Source organism: Cornus florida, unplaced genomic scaffold (genome assembly GCF_030987335.1).
Source record: "Cornus florida cultivar Cherokee Brave unplaced genomic scaffold, ASM3098733v1 CherokeeBrave_3.0.0_Hap2_scaffold_244, whole genome shotgun sequence".
NCBI lineage: Eukaryota > Viridiplantae > Streptophyta > Magnoliopsida > Cornales > Cornaceae > Cornus > Cornus florida.
In genome coordinates this window covers 15,790-34,010 of record NW_026775743.1, presented here as the reverse complement: position 1 = coordinate 34,010, position 18,221 = coordinate 15,790, and the positions used below count along the sequence as shown (strand labels likewise).

At 34.7% G+C, this 18,221-nt stretch overlaps 1 long non-coding RNA gene across 6 annotated transcripts; it reads right to left on the bottom strand.

Annotated features, from left to right (window-relative positions):
- Positions 1-6: 6 nt before the first annotated feature.
- Positions 7-4,695, bottom strand: LOC132290460 (uncharacterized). Of its 6 annotated transcripts, none has more exons than XR_009475432.1 (6): positions 4,312-4,695; positions 3,982-4,165; positions 3,834-3,893; positions 3,663-3,711; positions 1,313-1,420; positions 7-134 (listed from the first exon to the last, which is right to left on the bottom strand). It is a non-coding gene; the product is annotated as an uncharacterized LOC132290460 (long non-coding RNA). The 6 variants fall into 6 exon arrangements; XR_009475433.1 differs by having other exon boundaries at positions 1,313-1,410; XR_009475430.1 differs by lacking the exon at positions 3,663-3,711 and having other exon boundaries at positions 7-166.
- Between the last annotated feature and the right edge of the window lie 13,526 nt (positions 4,696-18,221).

The following is an 18,221-nucleotide window of genomic DNA, read 5'->3' as shown; positions in this document are numbered from 1 at the left end:
AAACAAACCTAGCAGCAACATCCATCCGCAAATCGCCTAGCACACCTTCGCATCTCCAAAGGAGGATTCCAGACCTAGGGTTTCTTCTTTGAGCCATGTTACCATTAGTGGTTAGGGTTTTCTTCGATGTCCAACTACAAAAGCTTTAGGGAGAGAGACGATATGGCTAGATGGAAAGACAGAAACACATTTTCAGTACTGGTTAGGGCTTCGATCCGTCGACTATCAGTGTGCGTGTTTTGGGTGTGTGGTTATATACTGAATTTATATTTTTCATTTATTTTTATTTTTTTGTCAAACTAAGTAGTGAAAATATCAGCGGGAATTACACAGGCAATAGACATGTGTGCGTGGGAAATTGAATTAAAATTAGTGCTAAAAATTTTCAAATTACATTCACAACATGCTCAAAACGTTGCATGTTTTCAATTTGACAACAAGCATGTTATAAAATTTCCTTTTAACAAGGTGTAATTTTGCATATTGTAAATACCTCGTTGTAAATAATCATTTTTCTTGTAGTGTGTCTATACATATACAGCGCGCTATTCAAATTCTTCTATATATAATCATTTCATTCACCAAAACACGAACTCATCACGCTCCAAACTGGAGCTCTGTTTCTATAATTAAGTAGCTCGATCATCATTATTGAGGGCATCGAGTATTCAATATAAATATAACTGGACTTGCCTCAGACAACTTAACTATCTACTCATTCAACAAACTTCCTGTATCCTCCTACCTTATGTGATTTACCTCTTTGATGCAGATTCACACTAGATTTTTTCCAATGGATGTTGACTCCAGCTCTTTGAAAATTCAAGCATCGTATAAAAGATTTACACTAGATTTTTTCCGATGGATGTTGACTCGAGCTCTTTGAAAATTCAAGCATCATATAAAATCATCCAAATGCTTACGCACATATGCAGTACTCGAGGCTAGCTTATATATATGCATGGTAACAATAATTACAAAAGAAAGCCTAATGTAATAAATACTTCAAAATCAAAATCTTTCTACTACTATGGAAGCAGATGATAAAAAGATCTTGCATTTTCAAGGTCTCAATCATGGAGTACACACTTATTAGGAGTCAAAACATACTAAACTATTTTATGTGGGAGCAGCTAGCTAGCACAATGATTTAAGGTGGCTATTTCATCACGAAACAAGTATTTTCTTGACCTAAAAATAAATTAACACCACAAAAGGAAAAGAAAAACTACTTTAACCACAATCTAAGATCAAAACTTAGGTTATGTAGCTCAATGTAGTACTATATATGTGTAACAAGTCGGGCCCTTACATTCTGAATCAAAAGCCTAAGTTGTTGGGTAGTGTTGCATATCCGCTATATGTACCCAATATCTTTCACATCCGGATTTGAAGTTAGCTAGCTAGCTGCTGTACAACTCTTTAGTCAAAGATGACAAGCTATTAGATGATCACTATTGAAGACAAGAATCATCAGCTATTTAATTTATGAGAGGCAGGAACTTATTCTTATGCAAATGAAAAAAGATAACCATAGAACAAGCATATATAAGCAATATATATGAAGTTATATAACAGAATAACTAGCTTCTGGTAAGAGAACCTTAACAGTCCCTTAATTTATAAATTTAGTTCTTTCTGAAACTTGCATATTCTTATGCACCTTGGAAAAATAAGATCTGAAAATTTCAGGGAAATAACATTAGACTACTGTGCTAATTAAAACTTTTAATATCAATTAGCATGGCAAAAGACTAAGATACATTTTAGATAAATAACATTAGACATCTGTGATAATTAAAACTTTTAATATCAATTAGCATGGCAAAGGACTAAGATACATTTTAGATAAATAACATTAGACATCTGTGCTAATTAAAACTTTTAATATCAATTAGTATGGCAAAGGACTAAGATACATTTTAGATTTTTCTCTCTCTCAACATCCGCTTATAAAATGATCGAGATTATTAAATAATTGTTCTCAATCTATATCAGAGTTATCATTATAACATTCACTCTTGATTGGGGACTTAACAGATATTATCAAGGCTTAGTCCCCTAAACCAATAATCCAAATATATATATATATATATATATATATATATATATATTCTTTATATATTGTTACTTTCTTAAAAATTTTATTTCCTTATAATTACTAGATCCCAAACAATATCAGAATCCCAAAAAAAAAAATATTTTCTTATATTATCATATTTTAAAAGATTTATTTCCTTATATTATTATACCCCAAACAATAGCAGAATCCCAAATTTTATTTTTCCTTTATTTTATTTTTTTTACCAAAATTTTATAGTGAGCCCAAAGAATTAACTCCTAGTTGATTCTCATAAATATATATTAAGCTTTAAACTCTTTGCTTAAGATATTAACTCATAAATCCCCATATTCTTTATCTTGATAAATCCTGGCCATTGTCGTGTGCCTGAGCACTCATTGGGTTGCATTTTTTTATTCATATTTTTGTAAGCATGGTGTCACGCTTAGTCAAGTTGCATGGAGAATCTACCATGTCTTAGACCGGCGGAATGACGTGACTGAAGTTATAGAATATTCCAGATTGATGTGGAGTTATGAAGTACCGGATGGATTTGAGAAGGTAGGGAGGATGTCTATGGATAAGGATCCTCTTCAAGAAATGAGAGGTTCTGCACACCCACCAACAAGGACCTCTTCTTTCTTGGAGGGGATCCTTGTTCGATGTCTATAAATAGGGAGTGTCATTTGTAACCTAGTAACATTTTCCTCCCAACATCTTCGATTAATTGAGATCATACTCGCAATAATGCAAAATTGAATGTCACATGCATTCACTCAAATCAACCTCATTTAACTTCATTTCTTCTTTTATCAAATGAATTTTTTTAAGATTCATATCCATAACATTCAACAAGTATATAAGGTTGTAAAGGAAGAACACTCAGTAATATACCATTCCCATTTCTCCTTTATAGTGAACCCTAATACTATTATATATTTTCATCCAATGCGGTGTCATAATTTTATCTCAAAAAAGTTGTTTCTGGAACTCTTGTTACTTATACAATGAGATATAAATGTTTTAGAAACAATCTATGATCTAAATATTCACCTAGATGCCGTGTAAATTAGGTTGATTTACAAATCAACCTAAAATCCATGTTAAAGAGATATATAGAGAGTGATCATATGGTTATATGTAGTCATGGATATTACCTCATATCCTTTTGATGTGCTCTTTACACATTAGTACTACCAGTAACACTAGGTTTAAATATACTGAGAATAAAGGTCCTCATAATTTCTTTTGTTCTCAAAATATGTTATTTTGATTACATTGTCCTGGATAAATCATGCTTGGCTATCTGTAGTAATATTCATCATCCTGGTTATTATGCCAAGTCTCAATTGCTACCATCAAATTCGTTTTTCTAATGTTTAGGTAAGTGTACTAACAAAAATTAATTTATTTTCCAAACTCCTAAAAATTAAAAGATATTTTTAGAAGTCTCATTGTTGAATTTTCTTTTAAAGCAAAATGAAAGTAGTACTAATAGCAGAAACCAAAGTAGTAAGAAATATATTGTATCCAAAAAGAAGAAGAAAAATAAAACTCAGGCACAAATTAATTAACAAACATAAATAATAGAGAAACATACATATATCTTCCCCATGATCATTTCAACTGCTCAGCAGTTGATGGGTGATCTGAAACCATAATAAGCATGGGAAGATAATAAAAACTTTTAATTATTCAGAGATTAATTTCAATCTGAAGGAACTTCAAAAGAACTAAATATACATATATATATTAGAGTACGTTCATGTACCATATTAGAGCTGACTATGGTTGTTGTAGACCTCCCAGGGTTTGCCATAGATTTGAAATTCTGCAAATTAATTGAGACACAAATTAAATAATAAAATGGTTCGAAGAATCAATTCAGCTAGGTTCTTATGTACATAATTGGATGATACCTGTGGATAGATTCATGCTGGCCATAACACGAAAGCTAGAGCGTGCAATAGCAGTACCAATGTCCCAACGTTGTGTGACATTTGAAGAATAGTTTGAAAGGTCTTGCTGATAATAATTATCAGACAACAGAGATACGTTTCTAAGTTCTTCCAAATCTGCAATTTCCCTTGCAATTTTGAAACCCTATAATATGTATTTGCATAAAAAAAATAAAAAATAAAAAATAAAAACTACAGAAAAATCCAAAAAGAAAAAATTAAATTAAATAAAACACTCTTAGTCAAAAAATTAAAACTAATAGATACATATATAGAAAGAGATAGACGAACCTTAATTTTTTGCTCCAAATTGATGTGTATAGCCGTCTAAAATTCGAAGAAACTGTGGCTCCAAATGGTTGTTTCTCGTGTCCAAACCAGAGAGAGAACTCGAACAAAGAGGCGAACCAGAGAGATAACTCGAACAAAGAGGCGAACCAGAGAGATAACTCGAATAGGGAGACTATATCGAATCTATAACATCATCTTGTCCGCATCTTTTTCATCTAAAGAGAGAGAGCAGAGAGAGAAAGCTAGGGCTTCGACGTGATAGAGAGAGAGCAGAGAGAGAAAGCTAGGGCTTAGACGTGATAGAGAGAGAGCAGAGAGAGAAGGCGGGCTTCGACGCGAGAGAGAGAGAGCAGAGAGAGAAGTCTAGGGCTTAGACGCGAGAGAGAGAGCAGAGTTATGTAGTCCCGTTGGACACACGATATTACGCCTATTGACAAAACTACGTCGTTTTATAAGGTGAGACTAATTTTTTATTATGTTTTCTATTTAAAAAATCATTTATCTGGCGCTAAGTTTCCCGCCAGAGGAACGGAGGGGGGAATTTTTTTGCCTAAAAATAGTATTGCTTATCTACGGGATAAAAAAGGCGCCTTAAAAAAAAATGACTCTAAATTTCCCACCAACGGCACGAAAGGGGAAAATTTTTATTTGGAAAATAGTATTACTTATCTACGGTGCAAAAAAGGCGCCTTAAATGTGAAATTTATTCACGGGCTTTTTAATACACCGTAAAAAAACTTAAGTTCATTTATATATATATTTTTTAACTAATTTTATTAATTGTGAGTATAAAAAATGGCGGGCAAGGTGAATTGCTTATTTACGGGAAAAAAAAAAGGCCTTAAATGAGTGTTTTATCAACGAGGAACATTTATCCCATTACAGGTGTACAAATATGCCGTAAATATATCTAAATATTCACGAGCTCTTTAATACACCGTAAAAATATTTTTCTACGAGGATTTTACTAAAACGTCGTGAAAGCATGTCCTATAACGAGGATTCTTTCAAAAACTCCGTAAATGGTGGTAATCACGAGGCAAAATAAAGAAGCCCCGTAAATACTATGTCGTAAAAGCCTACATTTCTTGTAGTGATTTTTAGACAGGTTTTCGAAATCTAAGTTTGGTGGTGCGCCTTCTAATGCAAAGCTTCCATTGCCGGGTCCCTTTTGCTTCACCCATTTGGTATACTCTTTCCATTATCTATTGCTTCTTTGCATATTGAGAACAATGCACAGATTAAGTTTGAGGGTGTATTTGCATACTTTACATGTCGCACTTACTTTCTATGTATGTGGTATGATTTGAGAGTCTTGGGCTATGATTTTGATCTTTTGAGGACCATGATACTTAGAATTTAAAAATTGCTTGGCTTGAGAGTCTAATACTCCTTATTTACCATGTGGATGCCATTTAGGAGTAAATTTTTTTAAAAATTGATATCTTGCTTGCATTTGTGGTCCACATCATCTTGATCTTGTTATTGTTTTGAGATTCACTCTAGGATTCTACACTAGCACAGGCGCACACTAGCATTCATTTGTAGGGTACATGCTTTGTTGATTATTGATTTGGTTATATCCCAATTGAGCTAGTAGTGCATTGAAAGCTTTCATTCTTAATAAAGGTAGATAACAAACCCTTTTCATTGGTAGCTGAGATTCTAGCCGCATCAAGCACTGAATTTCTTGTGCCGAAAGGTGGAGGGCCCAGACTCTAAGTTAATAATTGAACTTTCTAAATAAAAAAAAAAAGTTGTTGCAAAAGAAAATAATAAAAAAAAAAAAGTGAGGACTTCTCCAAAAAGGTGAGAAGTGGGAAATGATTAGATGGAGGTTGTTTTGATTTGTAGCCTAGTCGATTTGAGCTTGTAAGTCCTTAGGGGTGTTTAAACACCTAATGCCCTAAAGCCATCATGTTTGGGAGTCCTTGACCTAACGCTCGACCTCATGGATCGCTAGAAAGCTTAATAGATCAACACATTGCACTATGCTTCCATCTTTGATCCTTAGGATTAAAAAAATAATTAAAAAAAAATTGAGTGAAAAAAATAAGCGCACCTAGATGAATAAAGCTTTAATAAAAGGTCCACTCTTTGTCTTGATGATCGATACTAGATTTGTGTGCTAGTTTGATGGTAAGGATGTGATTATTTCTTTAGTTGGCTTAGATAGCAATATATTTAATGCCGATTGACTTAAAAAGGATTCTAGAGTTTTTTTTACTTGCATGATCATTGTCTTGATGTGTGGAGGACCATACTTGTTTGCTTGATGTTAAGATTTTGGGAGATTGCTTGGAAAGGGTTGAAAAATTGCATACTTGAGGTAGTTTTCTCCCTATACTTGTTTTTGTATATTAGTGCCTCTCTTATGAGAAAGAGCTCCATGTTTGTGGGTATCATTTCTGGAAACCTTCACGAGACTTCACTCGTCCACTAGGGGTAACCTAGGAGTTTAAAAGGCTTGTTGCATACGCTAAATGCAATCGTGTTCCCTACGAAAGTGGCGTTATCTTTTTATTACTTTTTAGTTCATAGTTGCTTAGTTCCTATTTCCTTATTTTCCTTATAGTCCATTGCTAGGGACTAGCAATATCTAAGTTTGGGGGTGTGATGAGTGCTCAAATGTGACGCATTTTAGCACCTAAGATATGGTATTTTAGTCCATTCATCTATCTCACTTTCATGTCTTAGATACTTATTTGTGTTTTTGCCTATTTTAGGTCAAGAAAGTTCAAACAGGCTAACAAAAGCCATTTGGCTCAATTTTGATGCTAAGGAGTAAAGTTGGAAAGAAACCAAGAAAATGCACCAGAGGAGCTTCTATCCATCGAAAGGAATCCCGATCGATCGAAGATGTTTACAATCGATCGAAATGAGGCGGTGCCAGCTCTGCAATTTGGATAAGGCCAAAGAAGATATTTTCAAGCCACGTCAGCTTCGATCGATCGAAGCTAAGTGTTGGTGTAATGACCCGGTTATTTTCATTCCTTTCCCTTTCTCAAATTTTCACGGATATTTTTTTTTTCGTTGATCTTTTCCTTTCTGAGTTCGGTTCCTTGCCACTTAACATCATCTTGAGTGCTCGGGGATGGTTTTCGAGACTTTTTTCCTTGGATTGACGACTTCCTTTAAGGACCGAGTCATTTTCACGTTTTCACTTTTGTGACACTATTCACTTTTCGTCTTTTTCTCGGTTGTCACTTTGTTGGAATAACCTCATTTTTCGTGTTCAGATTTGATTCCGGTTTTGCATGCATCCATGATATTTAAATTCCATGCTATGTGTATTTTTACTTTTGTAGAAAAGCATGCTAGTTGTGGTCTTTCTTCCATAAGGATGTGGATGCACACTTCTTTGTAATTTCTCTTTCTTTTGGGGTCATTTGTGTAATTACTGTAAAGTAATTATTTTTCGTCTTAGGGACCATTTTGCAATTTAATTTGAAAGATATTTTCAAAAAGGACCTTTTTGCAATTTCCAAAAAGTGTGACAAGTGTCACACTCTCATTGGTGCACTTGTTGACATTTGTGTGGAAACACTTTGATACCTTCGATGATGACATGTGGAGGGTGGAGATTCAACCACTTGTTGGCTTAGGATTGGTGCATTTGTTGGCTTGGATGGTTGACAAGTGTAGGCTTGAGATTAAGCCTAGGATGGAGCCTTGGATGAGTGACAAGTGTATGCTCCAAATTAAGTCTTGCAATTAATTTTTGGGCCACTTTGGAATTATGTTGTTAAGAGGGGTTTTGTGCAATTGACCAACACTTGTGTGTGTTGACCTTGGTGTAAGACCACATAGTGAGTGGAGGATTTCTATTTCCTCCACTCACATTCTTTCACACTTAATTTCTATCTCTTCCCTCTCTTGTAAAGAAAACCCTAGCCTCCATGGATGGAGCTTGAAACCTTAGGCCTTGACCTTGATTTTTGATGGCCTTTCACTCACCTTAGACCTTGAAGCTTGGAACACTTTTTGTTCCCCTCATCCTCCTATACATAACCCTATAAGGGTTTGCCATTTTGTGTTGATTTGCCTTGGATTCTAGAGAGACCCTTCTCTAGTGAGGTAGGGGATGTTATAGGGTTATATTTTTGTTTCTTGCATGCTATTGATGCTTTTATAAGTTGTATGCATGTCTTTTATTAATTTGAGAAATTAGTGATTTATTATATCTTGCATATAACTCATTTTAGACTTGGTAAATGGCATGGCCATGAGTTAATCTTTGATATATATTAATTTAGGATGATTTAGATGAATTTTCAAATCTAGAGATTAAATGGATCTAATTTGATTTAAATTCTAGTAAATTGTATTTTACTTATATTCCATTTTAGACTTGAGATATGGTATGAACATGATTTGGTGCTTGATATATATTAATTAGGGATCATTTGAATAACTTTTGAAATCTAGAGATTTGATTAATTTAAATTAATTAAATTCTATATGATGCTATCTTGCTCATTTGACACTTTTGATTTGATATATGTAATGAGCATGCTATGTTGTTTAACATATATTAATTTGAGGTTATTCGAATTTGATTTGAAATCTAGAGAATTTGATTATCTTGTTTAATTAAATTCTATCTAATGTGGCTCCATGGATCTATTGGTATTTTAGAAGTAGTTTCTATATTCGAATCATGGACTTGAACTTGTTATGTATTCACTTTGTTGTGTTTTGAACGTTGGACAACTTTGTTGTTATATTTATATTCATGAGAACATGTTTTCTTTATGGAATATATTGATGCCATGTGAAATGAATTGCACACTTTGTAATTGACATTATATATGCCATTTTAGAATTGAAACTCTAAGGCATGGATTGTGTGGTTTCAACCTACTTGTGCATGGAAGGTGGTTTTCGTGCATTATATAAATTACGTATAAGTTGTGAACTTATTTGATTATTTTGGAGTCTTGGGACATTGTTACAAGTGACATGGCTAGAGTTTGGCTCTAGTGCGGGAGGTATGAGTTCTCCCCAATTGAGATAGTGCGCACTAAGGTGGTTTTCCCAGCGGGTTAATGCCCGGAATAACCATTTAGTTCTCAACGGAAATCCGAAACGTGATGTCCAAGTCTTCCACTATTTGATTTCGCATTTAATTCCAAGTTGACAATCATGTTTAATTGTGACCTGTGGTTTTGGCTATTGGCGGTTGATGTTGTTAAGTACATCCATACTAAATTGTTATATTTAGTTGTTTTCACACTTTTAGATTTCAAGTTGATAACTTAGAGAATCTATGTCTTGATGTGTGATATTTGAAATTCTAATTGTACTAAATTGTTATATTTAGTTGTTATTGCATTTTAGATTTCAAGATGGTAATCTTGAGAATCTATATCTTGACACTTGTTTAGCATGCTTCTATGTTGGTTAAATTGCATAGATGTTGTGATTATGATTTATTGTTCAAATGTGACTTAGGAATGATCCTATAGATTCATTTAGAACATAGATGTTAGGTGGTATGACCCACTTTGGTTATTCTAGCATTTTAGATTTCAAGTTGATAACCTTGAGAATCTACATTTTGTTGCTTTGTGTAGGCATGCTACTATGTTGTTGGAATTGCATGAATGATGTGATGTATGCTAGATATGGTCTAGGGTAGCTTAGGATGCTCCCTAGGTCTCACCTTAACATAGACGTTAGGTGGCATGAGCCTCTTTAACATGTTTCACCTTAAGGTGATAAAATTGTAAAAAGTTAGGTCGATGCATGCTCATCTCCTACGAGTAACTATATGTTACTCACCCACGTTGTGGGGACATTTTTCAGTTACAGGAATTAAAGTTGAGACTTTCATTATGCTTTGATGGTTTGTGGACTTGGAGGTTTCCATCTTTGTGAAGGTTGGCTTGGAATGCCATTTGTAACCTTATTTGTCAAAATGTGTATATTTGATTCCATATATGTAGTGTGTACATGAGTGCACTCCTTACAATGTATTCAACATGTATAAGATGAGGCCGGAGGCCAATGACATGTATTTTGTATCCTATGTAAATTTTGACTTCATGAGATTTTATGAAAACATTAAAAAATCACAAGTTATTGTTTCACCATGGGTGCATTGGGTGTGGGAATTCCATTTTCATTCTTTCATAGGGTCTTATTAATTATGTATGAAGTGTGGCCAAGAGCTAAGCAGTCATTTGAAGTTAATTGTTAATTTTAGATTTCAAAATTTCCATTTCAAGTTCATTTTCGCCTTTTTGGCCGTTGGGGGGTCGGATTTTGACTCGACCATTTTCGAGAGCCGTGGATCATTCCCGAATGCTCAAAATCACCAGGATCATTCCCGCACGCTCAAAATCACCATTTATATTTGTGTGAATGATCGTTTTCATGAAAAACTCTTTCGTTTGTGTTTTGAGCCTCCTATGGATTCATTTCACCTTTTTGTTGAAAAATTTGACTTAAGGGAATTTTGGGAATTTTCTTTGGGAAATAAATTCCGTTCTTGATTTCGTCATATAGAAAATGTGATTTTAGGGGGAGTTTCTTAACGACATTTTTTTGAAAAATGTCATGTTGACCTCGAAAATCGTGTCGCAAACTCATTTTTTTGCTAAAACACTATTTCTGTTGCATTTTTGGTGTTCTGTTCAAGTTGAACCGGTTCAAGAATAGTTGAACTGGTTCAAGGTGTCATTTTGGTTCAGCTTGGGCATACTGCCAATGTTGAACCGGTTCAAGAATGTTGAACCGGTTCAAGTCTTTTAGAGTTTTCAGTTTTGGACTTCGAACTTCAAACTGATATAACTTCTTTGTTTTAACTCCGAATTGGTCTGTTCTTGAGTCTAAACTGACTGCATTGAAATAAGCTTTCCAATGGTATGAATTTCAGTTTCAAATTATTTTCTTAGCTCATGATTTCCTCATTTTTGTGAGAGGGTGTCGGATTTGGTTCGAACCGGGATAGTTTATTTGGGATTTCTTTTCCTTTGGCCTTAGGACTTCATGTGAAGTTACCAAAGGATGTTTTTGGATGTTTTTTTATATCATTTGACTTGTTGGGATTCAAATTCCTTCCTCTAGGGTAAAATGACCATTTTACCCTTGGTCCTTCTTTTGGTAGGGTTTTGATACCCTTGTCTTCATTTTGCTTCCCCTGAGTCTCGAAATTCCTTGAGGGGCCATTCTTGTATCTTAGGGATGATGTACATCTCTAAGGACGTGGTTTCATTTTGCTTCCGCATTTCGGATCCGCTTCGGGTCATCACAGGACACACTAGGTTGAAAAATCCAGGATCGTTACAGTTGGATGGATCGTGAATCTTCGATCGATCAAAAATGCTACTGGCAGTGAGCTGTCTAATTCCTAAGCCAACCGATTTCATCCAATCATAGGCTGTAATTCTGACTTGGTCCATACTCAAAAGAGTATGTAATTGATTTATTGAACCATATATTGTATCATAACATTAGATAGAGATATTACCAATTATAGAAAAAAATAATTCCTCTCTCTAGAACTAGGGTTTTGAGAAGAAAGCAAGGATGAAGATGATGATACCAACCTCCAAGCTAGCCCTTGAGGGTTCCATGACCACCACAATGAGTGGCTAAATGTTTTTCTTGGGGCTAGAGATAACCCCTAGGCTTGCTTCCTAAACTTAGCTTTTGTGTATTTTTAGGGATTTTAGTTGTAATAGATGTTTTGATCTTGAATTAATATAGATCTTGTGATTTCTACTTGATTTGTATGGATTAATGCTTTCAATTGATCATTTATTTATATCCATATGTCTATGTATGCTAGAATGGATGTTCATATGTTTTTTTCTAGATTTAATGAAATTAATGCATGTCTATGTGTATTGATGTTGTTAATCTAGTGATGGTTAAAACATAGTGCTTAATTGAATACTCTTGTCATTTAATTAATGGTTCACACATGTTTCTTGATGGATTGTGCTACATCTATAGTTTGATTAGTTTAATTTTCATGGATCTATCCTAGATGTAGGGTAATTGCTTTAATTTCTTAGGTAGGTGGACAATCCATTCTTGTTTCTTGATGTTCCATGCTTGTGAATGCAAAGAGTATATTTCTCTAGACTTTTGTGTGTCCACTAATTGTGGTTTAATTGAATGGTTATTGGTCTCATTTAATAAGTTATGCTATTTATTTAAATTGGCTAGACAATCTATGCTTATTTGTCATCCATCATGCTTTGTTTTCAATTAGTGGCACAAACACACATTTTACAACTCAAATTTTCCCATTAATGTACAATTGCTAGTGTTTGGTGAAGTACAGCTTAGTGGTGAACTCTAAGCCCCAAGACCTTTCTCTCATTTATATTTCCTCTATTTTCTAGATTGCTATTTACTTACATTGTTTTTAATTGGACTAAGTTTAATTAAATCAAGCACCTCTTTTGATCGTTCGACCTACTAATCCGACATTAATTTCCAAGTGCAAACACACCTCCTTTCCCTTGTGACGATCCCTACTCACCCTAGCTATATTTATTGTTAGAAGTAGTAGTGGCAATCTAAATTTAAAACTTGGCCACACTACACACTTTTCAAACTTTGGTTCGGGTGATACCATCTTGCGTAAGACTTTTGAGCCCGGGAAGAAGGTTTGGTTGTTTAATACACGATTGAAACTGTGATACCCTTCAATTCTAGAGCCACGGGTGATCAAGTCCGACCATAGATCCGAGGGATATCAGACAATTAATATGTAAACAAGCAAGAGAACAAAAGAATTTAAAATAAAATAATACCTCAAACTTTAAATAATAAATTAAAATCATTTAAATCCTTCAAATCCGTACAACTCGAGAATCCATCTAGTGGACCCCTAACAATTCCAAATGAACAATAAATACAAAACCAAAATCCAAAACTAAATTAAGAAAGGAAATCCTATGTAATCGGAAGAGTGAGTATCTGCATCTACATCCACACGATCAAGCCCTAAGCCTGGTACCGACGAACACGAGAAAAATAAAAGTGGGTCAGGCCCATATGCAAGTTCCATCCTACTACAATCCGTACATAAACCTGATACGCAGATACATTCTAGATAGCTTGGTAATATCTAAAATAGTCCATATATATATAGACACACTATAGGTTGCTCACTAGCCTATAACATAGTTCAGCCTGGGTAGAAAGTGACATATAAAACACGTTTTCTAGCGGCTAAGTACCTAGACCAACCAGGGAACATCAGCTATATCTAGCTACTCAACCTTTGCGGTATACGCACCCTAACCATGATCAAGAGACTTAAGCTCGTTTCACTGTACCATAAGTATATATATAAATTCCTTCCTAATGCAGAAAAATAGATTAAATATCCATTATGTCGTTCAACTGTTTTAGTTGACAAGACATGCATCCATGTAGGATTTAACTGTTTTAGTTAATCCATTCCATTTGTATGAAGACGTAGGACTTAGCTTTTTGATCTAATCCATCTCTGATATACCACCATCCCATACCGGTGCATATAATGCATATGATCCAATAATGATGCACACTCAAATGAACATCAAGTAAATCCAGAAACCAACATAATAAAAATCAGATATTAATAAGATCCTATCATGCATCCAATATATGATTATAATCATAAAACTCCTCCTAAACTGTTAGAGTACTGATAAACAATTTAAATTATCCATATCCATCCAATTGACAAAATAAAAATTAAAACAGTTCATCAATTAACATCCATAGCATGGTATAATGAATATCAGAATTATGAACTGAGGACATTATACTAGAAATCCCAAACCATACTCTCATACTAGTTCATTTAAATCATTGAAACAAAGACTAGTAATGAAATCCTCCACAATCCTTAACGGCATGTAAATTGATTTCTAAATTTCATAACGTTCCTTTTCCAGATCACACACCTACATTCCCGGGTCTTAATCAAGCGTTATATAACTTTGATATAATATACCTAAAACATCTTTCATTTCAGTCCATTCAATTGGCTAAACAAACTAGAAATTTAAGTCTTCCTCCTTCTTGGACAGCATGCACATTAATCTTTAAAAATTCATGATGTCCATTAATATTAACACACTAGCATATACTAACTAATTTAAGGTTTTAATAGGTTAATTTTAAACATTTAAAACCCCACATCACTTTCCAGAAATTTCATTTAAGCCCCTGTAATAAATAAAAAAAAAATTAGCAAAATGCACTTACTGGGCATTTACAAAAGAGGAGCTGGCTCCACAAAAGTGTGGAGCCTGCTCTACCCTCTTGGAGCCACCTCCACAAGAGTGTGGAGCCTGCTCCACTTCAATGGAGCCTGCTCCATTGAAGGGTGGAGCCTCCTCCACTCTCTCAACCTACGTTTTTCCTTCTACGTTTCCTCTGTTTTGCCTTCTCCGCTTCTGGCAAAGCTTCAGTCCTCTGTTCCACTTTTGTTACAGATTTTTTTAAGGTTCAATTTAAGTCCTAACAATCCTAGAAACTTCTCCAATTCCAGTATGAATTAATTGACAAAAAACATAAACCATAATCGAAACAGTTTTTGCTTCCTCTGTTTGCCTTCTCCGCTTCCGGCAAAGTTAAACCCTCTGCTCCAATTTTTTTTTAAAGTTCTTAGTGTTCAATTAAGTCCCAACCATCCTAAAGACTCCTCAAATATCAACAAGCATTACTTGATAAAAATTTAAAACCGAACAAAATAGTTTATGCAAAGAACACAATTTCAATTCACCTAAACATACGAACAGTTTAAAGTCTATTACCATGCATTAAAATTCCGTTTTAAAGTTTAATTAACTTCCTGGAGACTATATAAAATGCACAGAACACAATTTTATAGGAAGGAGATAGAATGAAACTTGCCTTTAGGTTTCGGTTTGCAACCTTAAAACGTCGTCTCTATAATCCGGCAACTCCAAGACCATTCCTTCCTCCTCTATCCACTACTCTCTACCTAGGTTGCTCCTTGGCTCAACCCATGAGCAATTCCCTTTATTAATCTCCCAAGACCCTCTCTGTTTATTCTCAAAACCATTCCAGAGCCTCTGTTTTCCCCTCTCTAGATAATACGTGAATAGGGTCTCAAGCCCTTGCAGACACATATATTGGTAAATATATATATAGATTTTTATTAACCCTACGTATAATTCCAAAATACATTTAAAAGTCGGGTAACCTACTTCGTACAAGAAACCCTAATCCTAAACGCAGCCTACTTATCTGTCGGCTACCCTAATTCAATAAAATAAAACCCTAAACTCAAAACATACGCAAACATAGTATTAAATAATTACATCCATTACAATTAAATAAATAAATAATTAATGACATTTAAAACAAATAAACAAAGGAAAACAACTAAATAAATATAATTAACTAAATCATTCAAAACGCATAAACAATTAAATTCAAACAAGTTCTAATTAACAATTAATTTAAATACACACAAATAATCAATTAAGCCACTACACATAAAAAAAATTCACCATTAATCAAGTTACCAAATTTAAATACAAATGCACATAAAATCATAATTAAATTCCCATTTTATCCTTTTGAAAACTAGGGGTATTACATTCTTCCACCTTAACAAAAGGAATTTCGTCCTCGGAATTCACGAAACTCTGAATTAATTATCTTTTCAAAATTCATTTCCGTTTTTGTGTGACACAGCCTCTTTATATGGCTCCACCAAATTCCAACACATCCAACAATATACCAAGTTTCTATGTTTAAGAAACAGCAAAAATATACAACTCTTAGGTTGTATCTATCAATGATCCAATCTTACCCAATATTTAGTGAAGGGTAATGATCCATATTCCTCCAAGTTCCATAGAACAGACGCATAAAATTCCTATGCATCCAGCGCTAGCTAAATTGGTAATGCTAAGAAATAGCGTGAAAAGTCAGTACCATACGTAAAACTGGCCTTCCTCCAAAACACAGTGCTTCCTATACGAAAGTCTTCCCAAATAACCATTTCCTGATAGAAAACTCCTATATACGAGTTCAACTATCTACAAAATCCGACCGTCGCCTCCAAACCGCGCGCAATTATTACCATAAGAGAGTTTTTATCTCTGATGTATCCTTAAACAAAGGCAAGGTCGTACCACATAACCTCGCTTCCATGCCAGACCAACCAACAAGATCTACATTACATAGTATCTAAAATCCCAACCTTTGTCGCACTAACCTCCTTGGGCTAACAGTTACATAGAAAATAACTGAAAAGCTTAGTTACTTCTTCAATTACCCATGCCGACTGAGGATATACATTCTAAGCATATCTGCCATGATCAAATATTATATCGCGATCATATTTCCCGTCTAGAGATGCAGAGCATAGTTGTTGCTCCAACACCCTCAAAGACTCCGTTGACATAGCAGTATTTAACCCCTATAAGAGATAACCACCTACTATAACTCTGTTATCAGTGTAATGTAGAAATGACATAACATGCTAAAACAAACACCACTAATAGTGATGTCTACCATCGAACTTGCTTATCCACAACTCTTAATCCATATGGAATTAAAATTCCAACCAATGTCGGTACTTCCTACCAATCATCCCCTCCTGATTAGTCCTACTCCCATTTTGATATAGGAAGTGGCTAAAACCTCCAATGATATCTAATTATCAATTTCCCACCTTGCTAACAGGTGATACACTTGGAGACAGTGACATACATGTCCCTATCCGTACCGACTCACCAAGACGAACCTGATAAGTCGTACTGTAACTCTTATCCATTTGACTGCACTGTAAAATTTATGAATTTTACATCTCAGTCACTCCGACCTTCCTAGAATCAGAAAAACAACTATTAATCCTCCTTCAGTACCCTAAACTCAACTGAGTAAGGTACTACCTCATGTGGGGTCAGCTCAAATATTCCAAGTTGACCGCTTCTATTTCCCTGGTAATAGCATGTGTTATTATTTCGACATGCTAAAACACAACGGATTACGCAACAACCACCGAAGGTTCAATTACCATCTCAGTTGATAAGATCATCCTCCTCCCTATTACTTTTACCAGATGAAACTTAATGTAAAGTGTGAATCACCACATTTATCCATCTGAGCCGTCTCGTGATCCATGTTATTCGTAGGAACTGATATCTTACTAGTTCCAAATAAACAAAGCGAAGCTGATTTAATTTGACCAGTCAAACAATATCCCAGCCAGAATCCTGACCCTTATGTAGACTCAGCAACTGCTCATCATAATCCATGGAAATAACTCTGTCATTCCCACCCTAATATGAGAAATGGCTGCAAAGACCTAATGATCTCTGATAGTCCATCTAAATTATTTAATAGATATCAGACTTTATGACAAAAATCACTGTGTCCCTCCTCCTACCTATCCTCCAAACATCTGCTTCATTATATGAAGCATCATATTTCCTCTAGGATTAATAAAGAACTAAGAGTTGTGAACCTCAGTCCTTACATCCTCCTTCTAATTTGTCTAACGAAAGTATCGTTAGTTTAATAACACCAACTTCCATAATTAGATGTTTGGCCTCACTTTCAAGTCTATACCATCCTACTTCTCTAACTCAAGTAAGTGTCGATTAGACTTCCTGTCTAACTTCAAAAGAATATGGAATCTTTTCATCCTCCAAATAGTCAACAATTCCCAGCAATAACTATTTGTTGCGAGCTGGGACCTAAAAAAAAAAAAAAATTTCCATATTATTTGTGCAAATGAAGAGACTTGCTTCCTCCTCGATATGCAACTCCAGCAACGCCTCCTAATGACACCCCCTCATGAAAGCAAATTCTTGATTAAGGATAAACTGATGAATAGTTAATCCATATACTATCCTTAGTCGGTGGCGTTCCAATAAGTACTTAAACCATTACAAGATCCTCCTGCTAACTTGGGA